The sequence below is a fragment of the Mauremys mutica genome, chromosome 3, assembly GCF_020497125.1.
Source record: "Mauremys mutica isolate MM-2020 ecotype Southern chromosome 3, ASM2049712v1, whole genome shotgun sequence".
NCBI classification, from domain to species: Eukaryota; Metazoa; Chordata; order Testudines; family Geoemydidae; genus Mauremys; species Mauremys mutica.
Genome location: NC_059074.1, coordinates 210,710,650 through 210,727,756, shown reverse-complemented (window position 1 = coordinate 210,727,756; position 17,107 = coordinate 210,710,650). Strand labels below are relative to the sequence as shown.

At 46.4% G+C, this 17,107-nt stretch overlaps 1 long non-coding RNA gene across 1 annotated transcript; it reads right to left on the bottom strand.

The window, feature by feature from the left end:
* Positions 1-3,128: 3,128 nt before the first annotated feature.
* On the bottom strand, positions 3,129-4,662 carry LOC123365853. The gene is made up of 3 exons (XR_006577791.1): positions 4,437-4,662; positions 3,276-3,406; positions 3,129-3,179 (listed from the first exon to the last, which is right to left on the bottom strand). It is a non-coding gene; the product is annotated as an uncharacterized LOC123365853 (long non-coding RNA).
* Positions 4,663-17,107: the final 12,445 nt, after the last annotated feature.

The following is a 17,107-nucleotide window of genomic DNA, read 5'->3' as shown; positions in this document are numbered from 1 at the left end:
ATAGCAAAAAGGCTTATCTTATTTGTCTCAATCCTAGAAAAAGCAAGCCTGCATTTTGGTTAGTGATTGCAAGGTCGTAATAACTTTGTACACAGTTCCTGTCCTGTCGCCTCGCACTATCTTTGCTCCTACAAGTCTTACGTCATTAAGGTTACAGTATGGCCTGACTCTTGCTAACTAACATTCATTAAGATCTCTTCAAATCCTTGTTAATTATTTACTGGCTTCCACACTCCCCCCTTTTGTACTTCTAGTACAACAAACAATTTCAAATCTCAATTCGCATGAAACCATGGACTTCAGATTCTACAGCAAACCTGTCAACCGTCATGGGACGTAATGACAATGCATGATTAGCATGAACATGAAAAGGTATTATAACTATAATTATGTTTTGTTTTTTTTTCAAAAACAACAACAATAACATAATCCTAAACTAACTAACAACACGACAAACAATAACAGTCCCAGAGGAACAATACAACGGGGCTGTTGTACAATTCTAATCACAAAGCATAAAACAACATACCTAGTACATAAAGTAAACACTCTATAAGCTGTATGAAAGGTATCCTTTTCAGCTTAAAATATATTCTAAAGCAAGTGAATTTGCCCTTGCAATTCAGAGATTCTTTGAACCTTAGGTAACAATGAAAACAAATTTATGAAACCGATCAGGCATTATTCTAGTCCAATCAAAATATACCTAAAATCTAAGAGCTACTTGCAACATTCTATCTGCATTCTATCTGCATTCTATCTGCAGGCCAGTAAATGATATAATTGCCTGCAGCAGTGGTAAGATCAATATGTATATCTTGTCAGGTGTTATTCTAGGGGTACTGTCTATAAATCAGGTAGGTATACCAGGTGGTCTAATTTCCCAGATGTCTCGGTAAATAATTCAGTTCCACATGCATCCTCCCCATGGACCCAGCAGGATTCGGTATGTGGGAGCCCACACCCCCTAACTGGTCCATATGCTTGGAAGGAGCACTGTGAATGTCCACACTTCCATCCAGAAAGTGTCCAAGTACGTCTTCATGACCACAGATCAGATGGTACTCCTGACGTGTCTGTAAGGGCAGTGGGCCAAGTCTGGTCCAGATCCCACTGCAATGCCTTCCCAGCCTCAGTGATATTCAATACCATCTCTGTCAGTAACTTCTGGGTCATAAAACTAAGGGTGGAAATGACATGTAACTCACCAACTCCAGCCTGTACTTAAGATAGCTGAGCTTCAAAAATAAGACTAGTGGCCTTTTCTAGTTGCCCCAATTTCTTATCATGTTCTTGGCCTTTAAGAATAGTCCAAATGACTACTACACTATTGGCCCCAGCCCACAGGGATCTGGTCAATTCCCTTCTTGTCCAGAGGAAATAACCCAGGCCTTTTGTTGTGCTAATCTAATGGCAGCCCCTTGTGAGCAATCTGGGTATGTAGAAAACTGGATAAGGGCAATGTCAGTTAAAATCCAATTAGGGAGGGCAATACATACTGAAGGATTTATCCAGAACACAGGGCGCAGCCTGTAGAATAAACCCCAAAATCCAATTAATACCACAGTCCCAAGCATGGGTCCCACAAATTTCTTCCTGCCAGTATGTAATTCTGTGTTTCTTCACCAGGGTCAGTTCTCAATGTCCTTTTAGTCAGGAATTCCTGGACTTTGGCAATGTCAGTGGAGTGAGTGCTTCTTCTGCCTTCCCAAAACAATCAAGGTTTAGCATCCTACAGGGGAGAGGTTTCCAGCACATATCACCCTGTAATAGCTGTGCTTTTTCTAGAAAAGTCTAAAGGCACAGTTGGACAAGGGAGAGGTTGTCCAGAAGCTGTCCAGAAGCACAGTAGAACTAGAAGAAAGAATAGGCTAATCATCAATAGGAAAATTCTTCTGATGTGGAGGGGTCTTTTTTGCAGCGAGAATCCTGGGTCCAAGCAGTCAGTCTGTGGCACTTCACAGCGGTGTCGGTAGTCAGCAGGACTTGGAAAGGGCCTTTCCAGCATGGAGCCAAGGCAGTCTTTCGCTGATGGATCTTTATGTAGACCCAGGCTCCTGGTTCCAACGAGTGGCAAGGTTGCACAGGATCCTTTGGTAGTGCTTCCATCACCTGTGTATAAAAAGACTTAACACATTTCATTAGTGCCTGACAATATTTAAGCATTATGTTATCCAGCAAATGAATGTCCATCTGAGCTGGGGTTAGTGGGGGTGCAGTTGGTAGTCAGCATTGGGTGTCCTGTCAAATTTCATGAGGGCTGAGTCCAGTCGTTCAATTGGGAATGGCTCTCATACACATCAGTGCCAAAGGAAGGGCATCTGGCCACTTTAAGTGTGTCTCAGCACAAATCTTGGCCAGTTCATTTCTTTGTAAGTCCCGTTCCGGCGTTCCACTGTCCCAGCGTTCCCCCCCCCTTCTCTTGGTAGGCAGTCAAGCGGTGTCCTTGACTGGGGCCAGCGCATGTTAGCCATTCTCTTCTTGGCTTTTTGTTTTTATTTTTTTTTCATTTAACCTACAAAGAAAACTTTTACTCTTCAATGATACACCTTTTTCATACCATGAACACATAAACAGTACTGTTATACAGTACAGAAGTATTATCATTCAATGTATGCCACATATACCCTTTCACTAAAATAACCTTATTACAGAACTTTGGAAGAACAAGCCAGGACAAGCACATCCACTTTGAGAAGTTCACTTAATATAACGTCTAGTCCAATAGCTATCCACCATCCCCAGCCCTCTGGCTAAAAGTCTGAGGTAGCCAGAAGGATCCCTTGTACAATATGGGGAGTGGGTTAACTTTTCATGTCCTCGCTTCCAAAGACTGTCAGTATGCAAATTTTAACAACAATTCTCAATTAAAAGATTTGGCCAATGTAGTTTCTTTCTCTTACTTAAGAAAATGTATTAGACTTTAGTATATCACATTTTCTGATGTAACCAAACACTTTGTATTCCAAATTGAACAAAACAAGTATCTGCATCTCAATCCAACATTTCCGCTTGATATCAAATCAGACCATCTCATGAAAATATTAAACACAACAATTCTGGCCACAAAAAAAAACACAACAAGACAGAACATAGAACACACAACATAATCTTCTACTGTGCCAGTAAATCAAGGTACGTTGAATGCTGTGCAGCTGGCATTAGTTTTCTTTGATTATCTGAAAGACAAAAACAGAGGTCCACCCCGTCTGGGCAATTAAATACCTAAAATATACAAATACTCTTGTTGATTCTAGGCAAAACAGAGGAATTACCCCATATTTTCTCGTATGTGTTTCTTAGACAGCCTTGGTTTCAGCGGCCTCCACCTTATCAGTTAGTTAATTTGCATTATCACAGATGCTTTCCGGCTTGCTTTCCTATTGTTAACTCCTGCTTTTAAACACTGAAAGAAAACATCACCACTTATAGTGCCTGTAGAGCCTAATAAAATTATCATTACATAGTACTGTATACAGTCTTCAACTGATTTAACAAAATTGGTCACAGCCAAATTATTACAATCCAATAAATTTATTTGCCTGAATTTATTTACAAACATTTCAAAGACACCAAAAAACTGTCCTCACTTGCTTTTCCCTTCCAACAGCCACTTTACCAATTCAAATCACCATTCCAAATATACTTCTGAGTATTTGAAATTCTCATGCTTATATTCACTTACTCCTTTATTCCACTACACCCTCAAAAGTTTCCAATCTGTTGTCCAATCACTCTGTCTGTTGCCTGCTCGCCTGGGCCCGATCCTTTTTTCTTGCTGAGCCGTCCCTTCCATTTTGCACCAATTTGCTCCACTACCAGTTTAGCTAGGAGGGTGGGCTTCACAACTAGCCCTCACCCTTCTGGTCTTGTCCCCAAAACATTTCTACTCACAAGACTACCCGAGTCCTCCCTAGTAAGGCTTGCCACCTGGGCAAAAATACATGGCCATTTACTTAACACATAATCCAAACCCCTTTGGGGGTCTACCCAGAGACCCACCCATTTGTCTGCTGACACTTAAACAGAAAAGAAAATTACACAGAAAGCAGAGAAAATTACAGTCTAAGCCAAATTTTTCTACTTCTATTATATTGTCCGCTACGGGGGGGCGGGACTGTAAAAAATCTCAGGACAACCTCAGAGCTTCATCGCACACATGGCTTCCACCCTGAGGAATTACGAACGAGAAGTTCAGTTCCGCTCACACACCTAACGGCCAAATGAACAGAGCAGAAAAACATCAGTAACCGGTTAAACAAAACAAAGCCAAAGCTAAATAATGCACCAAAACCAAATAGTGTTTCCGTATTCTATATCAAGTTTTAAAGCTTCATTAAAAATAATAAAACAACAATGGAGAGTATTGGGAAAGCTCCCACCTCACACAAAAAAAAACATGAATGCCCCAAGCCTTAAACCACTTTAATACTCACACATGTCTCACTGGGAAGTTAAGCTTTGCAAATATAATTCCAATTCCGCAATCTGTACTGCCTTCGGTTTGCCCGTCTCTATGTTCCACAAGTGCAAAGCAGTTTTCCTTTGCACTTAGCATAGTCCGCACTGATTTTCGACCTTGAACACAAAACAACTTCTCCTATCTCTGGGTGAAGCCGAATTTCAAATTAACCCGTTCCTAGACAAATTGCTCACACCGTGTCAGAGGCTTTTCTTTGGTGATTAAAAGCTCCTCTTAGATATATGATCTTATCTCGATTGAAGGTGCCTTCTAATGGACATTGTTTAAATGAATTTTTCACGCATGTACAGATTCCAATCATTTAAATACCTGCAGATTTTAGGACCATAATGTACGTACATGTAATATGCTGGGGCACCCTTACGGGGTAAGGTGGAATATTTAGACTGTCAGTAGCCCACACGGAAGGGAAAGGGGAGGGAAGATGGGTTCACACACCCCTAGACCCAGGCAGCTTCCTCGCTGGACTATGCCAGGCTGAGTCAGCCCACCGTGGGTCGGATCTCCTAAAGATCCACTAGTTACTGGGCTAGCCCGGTAACAGCCACTCACACTGGTGTACACACACACACACCAAGGCCTCTTTTTCTTCCTTTTTCTTTTTTCTTTTTTTTTAACCCTTTTCTTTTTTTAACCTTTTTATCTCTTTTTTTTTATTTTAACCATGATGCATCTTTACCTGGTCCGGACCAATACCATGAGGCGGTATGACAACCCCTCTTGAGGCGGTAAAAACCCCTCAGCACCGGTGCATTCTAATGCATTTACCTATGCATTTACCTTATGCATTACCTTATGCATTTACCTTGGCCAACTCAGCAATTCCCAGTACTGCTATAAACTAACCTTATTGGGGCCTCTCCCCAATACCACTTTGCATCTGATCCTGCTGCACAGTCAATAAGTTCAGATGGCGTGAGCCCAACAGAGACAGACGTCCTCACGGAAAGTCCTCCTCCGATACCCCAATAGAGATTTCAAAAGGTCTCATACCTCTCATGTGGCGCCATGGGGTTCGAAGGGGAATGATCCGTAGTAGCCGTCTGTGGGTCCGTGGGCGTTGCCATCCCGGACGAGCCCCCAAATTGTCGAAGAAAAACTAAGTTCTCGCTTTTATTGTTTGGGTGCAGCAAAATCAAATTCTTTAATTTCTCCAGTAATTACCATGGAGGGAGAGAGTGCCATAGGACACAGGGTCACCCCAGTCCTGGACAGGTCTCTCAACTGGTAAACAATCACAGCAAGCCTTTATACCTTTTACAGACAATTTCTAACAATAATACAGACAGTAAAAAGCAACAACTACATTTTGTTTATACATAGCAAAAAGGCTTATCTTATTTGTCTCAATCCTAGAAAAAGCAAGCCTGCATTTTGGTTAGTGATTGCAAGGTCGTAATAACTTTGTACACAGTTCCTGTCCTGTCGCCTCGCACTATCTTTGCTCCTACAAGTCTTACGTCATTAAGGTTACAGTATGGCCTGACTCTTGCTAACTAACATTCATTAAGATCTCTTCAAATCCTTGTTAATTATTTACTGGCTTCCACAAGGCCCATGGCTTGTTGCATGACATAGAGAATAGGCACAGCTGTGCTGAGCTGGCTTGCTTGATACATGCAAACACAAGCCTCATGGGGAGAAGCAGGGAGTAGCCCTGAATATCCAACCAGAGCATTGGGCCCTGAAGGGGACAAAAGAGAGGTGCTGATACCGAACGGCTTTAGGCAGTCAGTAGTGAGAATTGTTTAACACATTCTTAGGGTTCCGGACGCCCGTCAGAAGGGAAGCTGTCTCACTTGGTTAAAAGCACCATTGTTGTAGCCCTGTTGGGCCCAGGATATTGCTGGAAAGCAGCAGTTTTGGGTCAAGGCTGCAGCCAGAGGAGCTGGGTGATCTATGGCTGGCGAGTAAACGTCTGTGCACATTATGGGCTAGTCGCATGCATGGGGCTTGACTGTTTGCAATGAGAGGCAACGTCGCGAATGGATTGGAGCATTTGGACAGGTTTCTAAGGCAGACAGGCTTGTGGAGGTTAATGATCAGATATTCCAAAGCTCATATACCTAGAAGCCAAACATTCTGGTTTAACAGATTGTGCCCTATTAAATCAAAGCAGTGCATCGGCAGTGGCTCAGCCTACCGAAATATCACATTATGAACAGCACTGTCAGCACCGTGCGACAATGTAACCATTTGTTACACTCTCAGATATTTTCACTAAATTCTTAATAACAAGCTCCTTGTTTCTGCTCCTCTATCACCTGCTTTGAGTATATCCCATAGGAAACAGCGTTAGCTTGACAGAAGTACAAACTCATTTACTGATATATAATTAACCCTACTTTGTCTGTTTTTATTTTATTTCTTTAAAGATATATAAAGTTCTCCTGCAATCTAATATCAAATGCCAGAGAGTAATAAAAAATTTCCATCTCCCACAGGAAATTAATAAATCATAACTGCTTACTTATTTTTTCCTCACTGGGTTAAACTGGAGATCAAACTAATCATAAGCAACAATGTAAATTGGCAACTCTAATCAAGAAACAGATACGTGTAGCATAGCAACCAAAGTTTGCCAGAAGGCCCTTTTGAACAAAGGAAGTGCTTGCAGAAACCATGCCATGTGTGAAAGTGTTTGTTATTGGTGGTGCAACCAAGCTCAAATCGTGATATGTCACTTCACATCTAATGTTTGAATCTTTTTAATGAGGTGGGCAGAGCAGATGTAGCTCTGTCCAAAAACCTGTAGGCCAAAAGCAAGTAACAGTAATATTCATGGATTCATTTCGAGAAGTCAAGTGCTTACTGTAAAACCAGGGAATGTAAATTGAAAGGACAAATCTTAGAATGGCCCATGAGGAACTGTAAACACATTCACCTGGAGAGGAAAGAACTGCATGTTTCACCTCAGCATGCTCCAAACTCCGACACCTGAGGGGTTAGTGTTATCTTGGGATATTCTGTTATGTGGCTGTTTTAGAGAGACACATTCTGCACTCAGCCCAGGAGTAAATGTGAGGCAGAGAAGAATCGGGTGCATTATCTTTTTAGCTGAGTGGTGTCTGGCATGCTGACTCTTGCTGTCTAACTGTGTCCTTGTGCTCCCTCAGCTGCGTGTCTCCATCTGTTGTCCTAGTTTGTATTTAGCTTGTCAGCGCTTTGGGCAGGGGCTGTCTCTTTGTTCCGTTTGTACAGTGCTGTGACGGTATAAAGGCTACCCTTCCTCTGGGCTCAGAGGCCTGCGGCTGGCTGATTAACACTGCCCACTGCACCTGGGAAAACACCTGCAGCTTAACTGGCTGAGCCTAATCAAGGGAGGAGCAGGCAGTGGAGAGGAGGAGCTGTAACACCTGCCAGAGGCTAGAGCCATGGCTGGGAACAGCTCCCAGAGACAAAATGGGACCGAAGGCAAACTGTGGGAAGTCCTATTATCAAAAAGCTCTGAGGTAAGAGCCAGGAACTTTGGGGTGATGAATTTATGTGGGGGGAGGGACAGATCTGAGAAAGTTTTGATCTTGTTTGTTGAGGAGACTTGAAATAACAGAAATTAACCACAACAACTAACCCTGCTGGAAACTACCTTGCTTGGGCTCTGAGAAGGTGCTAATCAGCATTACCCAGGGAAGGTGCTGGGCCCAGCCGGGAGAGGGTGCTGGGGGGCAGCCCTGATCTCTGATGAGCCCCTTGCCCAAAGGGGGCCTGGCCCATGACTAGGGGCCTGGACACCAGGGTAACACACACAACAACTATATTGCTGCCCCCACTCTGTGAAAACTGCCCTCTAGCTTAATGTCCCAGGCAAAATCTATGGGCCTGATTCTGATTTACATTCAGGCCATTTGACTCTGCTCTGGCAGTGCAAAGGGGCCTTAAAGGTGGAGTAAATGATATTTCTACCCAGCCTGGGTAGATCTTCACAAGCCTCTTTCACCTTAGGTTAGTTGATGGCTGGATTAAGCCAGCAGCTGCCTGCCTCCCAGTGGAACTACTGAACTTCTCTGTACCTTGGTTATCCTACCAGAAAACGGGGCTAACAACAATAATGCTCCGTCTTTGTATATTGCTTTATCCTCTGACTCTCTCAGCACTTTAGAGGTGAGTAAGAGTAACCCACACACCTCCTGGGTGTGGTGTCTGTCCCATCTAGTGGCACCGAGACCACTTAGAGAGAGAGAGAGAGAGACAGCCTTAGCTAACAGCCAGCTGGCTTTCAGCTCGTGCACTAAGCTCCACAGTCTGGTGTGGAGTGCAAGAGGAGGCAACATTTTACTAGACCCTAGAGTTTCCTTTCTACTTTGGAAGAGTAGCCCAGGCTGGAGTTTTCCTGACACATGCTGTTGGGAGTCCCCCATTTCATCTCTCTCTACAGACATATGCTGTCTCTGTCTCCATTGGTTGATTTTAAAACAAAACACAGATCCATAGTCAGACCAGAATGGCCCATTTTGATCCTCTAATGTGACTTCCTGGATAACACAAGCCGAAGCATTTCACCCAGCGATTCTTGCAGTGCAGAGAATTTTTCCCCTCCATGTTTTAGGTTAACATTGCTGAGCCCAGTAACTTACGGTTGAACCAGAGCCTGTCTGTTTTTTAAAAAAGACCCTCCAATCTAGATTTAAACACTTCACGTGGTGATGAATTTTCCACTCTCCTTGGTGAACAGTGATGATGGGTAATTACCCCCACTGCATCTCGTTTCCAGTGTGTATGTTCCTATTATCTGCTCTCAGCCACTGTTTTGTTTTGCCTTTGTCTGCTCGTTAGAAGAAACCGTGTTTTCATCTGTCTCACAGCCCTACCAGAGCCGCCCTGGGCGGGCACTCACCTGCCCGCTGTGCTTGGGCCCAGGCACTCTTAAGCTTCCCTCAGCCTGTGACACTCTTTCCTGGGCCTTTGTGTCACACTTCCTAGGCCCAGGGTCTGTCTGTTACTCCTTCATGGAAATGGGCCTGGCAGCCCTGCTGTCCTCGGCCCCATGTACAAGTGCTGCCTCCCCACCACCCCACCCCACCCCCAGCCTTTGGAGTAGCTTAAACAGCCCTTTCCCAGAGCTCCAACATTGCCTGTATGTGATTGCCTAGGAGTTCTCCTTTTCCAAAGGAAAATTTTTGCACATGCATCATAAAATGCTGATTCCTGGGGGGAACAAAAATCTGCATTGCACAAGGTTCATTCCTCCAGGCACATTAAAGGTCTGTAGCAGTAAATCCTGTCTGGGGGATGCTTTTCAATCCCATGCTAGACAGTCAAGAGTCAACATAATCATTTCTCTCTATCCAGATGGGGTGGGGGTGGGGGGCTGACACTTACAGCTGGGTGAGCTTGTGAGGTTTGACATGCTGGCGCTGTAGATCGCTTAGTCCCTGCTGCCTGCTCTTATCTGGAAAGCTGCTGCTTTCAGGCAGCGTCTTGTTTCATAGCACCCCAGCTGATCAACACAACACTTGTTCTGAAGCGCCAGTGAGGTGGAGTGCGGCTGAGCACAGATGTGGTGTGAGAGATCACAGGCTGGCCGACACATCCTGCTGTTGGTTTAGAGACTAGAGTTTGCTCAAGTGACTAGAGCTGGGAAAGAGATGAGCTGACCGCTCCAGCCACTGCAGCTGTGTTTTTCTAGGGTTCTTGGACTTGTTCCACCTCAACGCGGCCAAGTTCACAGACTCCTTTAGGGTCACAAATTCCTTCCCTTCCACCCCCTTCTCCCCAGGACCCCTCCTCTGAGAGCTGTGCCTTCCACTAGCCTCCCCATGACCCAGACTGACACTGGAGTGGGGTGATACTGGTGCAAAACGTGCCCCTGTCCCTCTGAATCCATCTGATGTTGGGTGCACAGAGAGCCTCACCCACTGTGTCCACGCCCCCCAGTCTCCACACAGCCCCCCCACTCCATCCATGGGCTCACACTGCACCCACACGTACGCCCCAACCATAGAAGCAGGGATTCATAAGAAGGGCCATACTGGGTCAGACCACCAACCAGTCTACTCCAGTAGCCTGTCTTCTGACACTGGCCGGTGCCAGATGCTTCAGAGGGATTGAACAAGGCAATTTCAAGTGATCCATCCCCTGTTATCCAGTCCCTGCTTCTGGCAGTCAGAGGTTTAGGGATACTCGGAGCATGGGGTTGCATTCCTGGCCATATTGGCTAATAGCCATGGAACTTACGAACTTGTCTAACTCTTTTTTTGAACCCAGTTATACTTTTGAACTTCACAACAGCCTCTGGCAATGAGTTCCACAGGTTGATTGTAGTACTTCCTTTTGTTTATTTTTAAACTAGCTGCCTATTAATTTCACTGGCGACCCCTGGTTCTTGTGTTATGTGAAGGGGTAAATAAAACTCCATCCCATTCCTGATTGTGTAGACCTCTGTCGTAGTCCCCCTTAGCTATTCCCTCTCTTAATATTCATAGATAGTGAGTCCAAAAGGCAGGGATGAAAGTAACTTACAGGACTTACCGGTACTGCCGGAGTCCTGAGGGGGCGTGGCCTCATCCAGAAGAGGCGTGGCCTCTCAAGATTTAAAGGCCCTGGGTCACCAGCTGTGGCTGGGAGACCCAGGGCCTTTAAATCAACCAGGGGCTCCCAGCTGAAGAGGTGGCTGGGAGCCCCCCGGGACTCAGGGGCAAATTAAAGGGCCCGGGGTTCTGGCCGCGGGGGGGAACCCCGAGCTTTGCTGGGCTGGGGCAGAGATTTAAAGGGCCCAGAGCTCCTGCTGCTGAGGGGAGCCCCGAGCCCTTTAAATCCCGGCCGTGGAAGCCGGTGCGGTCCAGCACGGCATACTGGCTCTTGCCAGTACACCGTACTGGACAGGACCGGCTTACTTTCACCTCTACCAAAAGGCACCGTTAGATCATCTAGTCAGATAGCCTGTAGAGCACAGGCCAGAGAATTTCACCCAGGCACCCCTGTACTGAGCGCAGTAACTTATCTCTGGCTAATGCAGCTCTTTCAGGAGGCATCCCATCTGGATTTGAGACACTCTGGTTTTAAAAAAAAATTGTGCCTTATTTCTAATTTGAATTTGTCTGGCTTTAATGTCCAGGCATTGGTTCTTGTTCAGCCTTTCACTATTGGATTAAAAAGCCCTTTAGTCCCTGGTATTTTCCCCCTGTGACGGCACTTCTGCACTCTGATCAAGTCACTTCTTCATCTTTTTGCTGAGCTAAGCAGATTGAGCTGTTCAAGTCTCTCGCTGTGATGCATTTTCTCCAGCCCTCGAATCATGCTTGTGGCTCTTCTATGCACCCTCTCCAATTTCTCAGCACCAGTGTGGATGCCAAAACTGGACGCTGTGCTCCTGTATCGGACTCAGCAGCGCCACATACAGCAGTACGATCACTTCCTTCCTCCTTTACTCCTCTGTTTATACATCCAAGGATCACTTTTTTGGCCACAGCATCACCCTAGAAACTCATGTTCAGTTACTTGTCCACCATGTGCCCTTTTAAGAGTCACTGCTCTTCAGCACTGAGCAGTCCCCATTCTGTACGTATGGCCTGCATTCCTCCTTCCTAGATGAATGACTTTGCATGCGGCTGAATTAAAATTTCAACAGAACAATTTTCTGTTGAAAAATGCAGTTTCACCAAAATCAAAACTCTTCATTAGTGTTTCAATTTCGAGAGAGTCTTTGATGGGAGAAGGTCTCAATAAACCTATTTGGCCTCCTTGTTATATGCTGATAATGTCAAAACATTTCATTTCAACCTTGTCATTTTGGGTCATTGCAGTCAGACTCTTGTATCCCGGTAAAATATGAATGTTAATGTTTATATAATATACATTATGTAAGGCCTAGCGCACCAGAACGCAGCGTCACTCTGTGTGGGGAACCCTGGGGATCAGACTAGAGGATCACAATGGTCCTTGGGCTCTCTGAATGTGGTCATTAACTCTCCTGTACCTTCCCCTCATAAAAAAGCGAGAAGATGGGTTACTGAAGAACTGCGCTTACAGCCTTTCGCACAAGCATGTTGGCCTCCACCTCTTTTCATTAAAAGGGATTTATACCCCAGGTCCTGAAACAGTCAAGGGATGAAGCAAAAAGGTCAACACCACTTTAACACGGAGACGCTTCTTTCAACATCATCAGTTTGACGTAACGTATGGAAATCTGTCATCCTGTAACCTTTTCTGCTTTTGAGTTACAAATATAGTTAAAAGAAATTAAATACAATAGGGCCCTAACTCAGGGCAATACTTATGCCTGTGCTTTAACTCTCATAGAAAGCAATGGAATTTAACACAAGCACTGTGCTTAGATGCTATTCCTGAAGAAGTCTTTCCTGAAATGTAAAACACTGGTATCTTCCTGGAGCCCTGTCTACATAGACATTGCTACCACCCGCGTAACTGAACCAGTGGGAGCAGCAGGATCTCTTGGCAAAAGCAGCCTAGACTGCTGTCGCGCTCCGGGGAGCATGGTTGCCGCACCCCTCTTTGACAGAGCACAACGCGTTCTCTCTCAGCACAGCTTCTTGCGCCCGTTCGCACACCCCCCCCCCCGAGCTGAGCAGAGTCTGGTTCATACAGTGAAGGAACTAATGCTGGGTGGACAGAACTTGATTTAACAATCCTAGGTGGGCCTGTGGGGAAAAATAAACCAGTGGCAAACTTTCAACCCTCGCTATTGGCTTGGCTCTGGCAGAGGGGAAACGAGATGAATGGTTATCTACTGGTCTGTTTTAAGGACGTGCTCGGAGCCTCCGCCATGGAGTAGGTCCAGGCGGTGCTCCGTGTGATACAGACACACAACAGACCGTCCCTGCCTCAATGAGCTCAGTCTCAACAAGGCGAGGGGTGGGGGAGGGGGAGGGAGCGGGAGCTAAAATGAAAACTAAGATGAGCCCGGCCTTTTCTGGCTGCCCAAACGGTGTCGTGAGGCTAGGGTGACCAGGTGTCCTGATTTTATAGGGACAGGCTCGATTTGGGGGGCTTTTTCTTATAGGCTCCTATTACCCCCTCACCCCGTTCAGATCGCAAGTCTAAAAAATCGGGTCACCCTAAGTGTGGAGAGGTTCTTGGGGTCCCTTTATGGGGGGCAAAGACGATGGCATTGGAAATGACCGTGAGCAATAAACGTCTGCTCTTCCCCCGCAGAAGCAGGGGAGCTCTGCAGTGCAGAGCACGTAGCTCCACAAACAAACAGAAAAAACGGTTTCCTCCCTTATCCCCCTGCTGATTCATCTGCTCCATGAAGTGTAACAAGCTTCCATAGCGCCAGGCATGATGTCACTGCTCAAAGCATTCAGATATGACAGAGGTTACTGAGGCCTTGTCTCCGTTTTCACTTGTGTTCCTTCTTGCCTCCAGTTTGGATCCTAATTGAAAAAGTAATGCTGGTGCAGTCAGGGAAAAATCCACCACTGCGCTTCGAAGTTGTGGGTTTTTCCATTTTATGTCTCGTGTCAGACTTTGCCTCTGAACCGCCGCATCTGTTCTGCCCTGAATACTAATGAAGTATAATACAGAGCATCAGTCACAGCCAAGTTCTGCTACAGAACATCTCTCTGCAGAAGGCAACAGTTCTTCAGTCTCTGTGAAGTCGTCTCAAAGGGGTGCTGTACCCGTTCTGTTCAGCCAGGCCGTCCAGCGGCTCGGAGGGGAAGAAGCACTTCTGCTCGTGAACAAATAGATTAGTCTTACCTCTCAGTTTCCTCTCTTGGCTCAGGCAGGCCCACAGATCCTGAGCCTGGTTTTCAGTGCTGGTTTTGTAGGCGGGGAGCAACCGGGCTGGTTTGAGATGCAGACTTCGCTCCTCCCACTGAACAGAATAATAATATTACAGCAACACCTAGGAGCCCTAGCCAGGGGCCAGGCCCCATTGCACTGGGTGGTGTGACTGCAGGAACGTAATGTAATAACCCCCCAGCATACTGAACCTCTTGCAGAGTAGAGGTAACTTGAAGGAGTAAAACAACCCTCAGATGCCCTCTAACAATGTACATCAAATTGTGGTGATCCAAGAAAGAAACCTTTCAAGTAAAAAAAAAAAACCCAAACACTTCCTTCTTGGCTCGGGCTGATTCATGGATTGTGACAGTAGAAGTTTTATAGCAGTGCTCACGCGGGAGGGAGCTGGACTATATACTGGGGACTCGTCAGTGCGAGATTTGTTTTGCTGACATGCTGCAGCATGCAGTGCCCTTCATATGTCGAACTGGCAGTGGCCACAGAACGTATGTGTGAAATGAAGGGGGTCACTTTACAGACTTCCTCCTATGGACCAGGAGCCTTTCGGGGTTAGGATGCTGTCACTGTTCTCATTCAATGGGCTTTAGATACAAAAATCCTGTTTTTAATAATGCCACTGTTGCAAAACTCAGGTGACTAAGCTAATATGAGTGGGGGTGAGGCTGGGGTAACCTGTACCGTGTACTATCTAGTCAGCAGAGAGCACCTGCCCCTTGCTGGGAGGGCAGTGTTCGCTTAGGGCAATATTCTCCTCTCCAGTCTGCACCAGGTATTTATCATCTGCAGGTTTCTTCTTGTTAAGTCTGGATTTGTCTGTGCTGAGTTTACACTGAAAGGGTGTAGAGAATTTTTTTCTCAATGCCTGGCGGGTGTGTCCTGCTCAGGTGGTGAGGATCATGCCAACCACCAGATGTGGGGTCAGGAGGGAATTTCCTCCAGGCTAGATTGGCCAACACCTTGAAGATTTTTGCACCTTCCTTTGCAGCAAGGGGCATGGATCATCTTCTAGGATAACCTGGGCTTTCTCTAGCCTACTCCATTCCCTGCCATCACAGGGGGCTGGGGGACCCCGCAGTCTCTCCTGTTCTCTGCCTGTGGCAGGTCAGTCTCCCAAGGACTTGCAATGCTCTAGTCTAACTACAGTCTGGGCTCAATGCGGGGGTAGCTGGGTTACATCTGATGGTCTGTGAGAGGCAGGAGGTCAGACAAGATGATCGAATGGCCCCGTCTGGCCTTACGCTCTATGAAATTCAGCCTCCTTCAGAGCCTACGTGGGCGACCCTGGAAACTATCCGTCCCTCACCCAGTCAGGCTGATGGTTCTCACAGCCGCTGCCAGGCGTGGGTGCTCATTCCAGTGAGTGGGGCTTCCGAATGGCTTCAGCCGCTGTGCAGTCACCACCTGGCAAAGAGACCGTCCGCCCGGTGCAGGGTGTCAACCCAACCGCTCGGGGTGTGAGGTTGCCTGGACGGTCGCAGCCCCCCGGGATTAGGGGAGCCGAGGGCCATTCACAGCACTGCAGTCAGTAAATGCGGGAGAACTTTTCTGTGGCCTCAAAACCAGGAGGTGGCTCCCGGGGGTGGGCTCTGGTACAGGCTCACGCAGGCTGTAGAGCAGCGTAACGGTGATAGCTGGTATCCCTGCGGCTAGGAGAGCACTTGGGTAGCCTCGTGGCCAAGGCCCTGAACCAGGCGTCTGGGGACCTGGGTTCTATTCCGGGCTCTGCTGTGTGATATTGAACCTGCAGCTTCCCCTCTGTTGAGACTGCAGACTCCTTGGAGCAGGGGGTGTTTCTCATCGTGTGCTTGTACAGTTCTCACTGCAGCGGGGCCCCGACCGTGGCCCTGGTCGCTGGTGCCATTGTGGTGATAGTGCCAGGGCAGTCATCTTGCTGAAAAGTGAGGCCAGCTGTGAAAGTCCAATGGTGAAGAGTGAAAACAAATTTCCAGCCTGCTTTACCAATGGCTTAGCAATTCTGCAAAGAGCTCTGATGTTTAAAAAAGGCTGGATTTTTAAATAATAAACACCAGTTGTTTTAATCTGACCACTAAGCCCCTAACGGGACAGGAACTGCTGTATGGTCTTCTCCATTGGGGTCTCACACAGTCGGTGACATCACTTGTCCACAGGGTGCCCAATTCCATCGCTAACTCCCAAAATGCCGATCGTATTTAGCTTTTTTGGGGAAATTGTTTTTTATGATTTGATCTTCTGATGTTTGAACCCTTTGATTGTGATGCAGAGCAAAATGGGCGCATTTTCCTTTGCTGTTCTATTGAAGGCCAGAGCTAACCGAAATGACACTAGCCAATGTAGCAAATAAACTTTAACAGGAATGATAAGCGGCTGTGTGATGCCAAGTGGGGGTTCCCTGCTCCCCGAGTCACAGCAGAATGATGCCCTTATGTTTCACTGGTGTGCTGTGATTGTGAAACGCATCAAATCAAAACTCGCATTACAAAGCCATGAAAAGCCCTGACCCTCTGGGGCTGCCTTTTCTGTTGCAATCAGTTATATCCGTGTTAAACGTGTGTAGCCAGAGAGTGGAGCAACGGAATGTCTGATGCGTCAAGTTGCCAGTTCTCTCTCACAAGGTGTTTCGCTCCATTCCATGGTGATAAGACTTTACAGACCAGGAGGGACCGGTCTGGTGGGAACACGCATTCACAGCTGCTCTTTAGCGCTTCAGAGATCTGTGAGGAAGATCATTTCTCTTTCATGCAGGAGCTGGGTTGATGTGATGTATTATGAGCAAAAAGGGAGCATTAAATAATGGAAATGAGAAATGACTGCAGTGTGAGAAGAGAGCAGAACAGTGAGTAGAGCAAATACCATGTGGGGCTGGCGGGGAAAACTGTTGAACTGTGCAAAACTAGTGACTTCTCTTCAGCCTTATGCCAGCATATGCTATAGTGATGA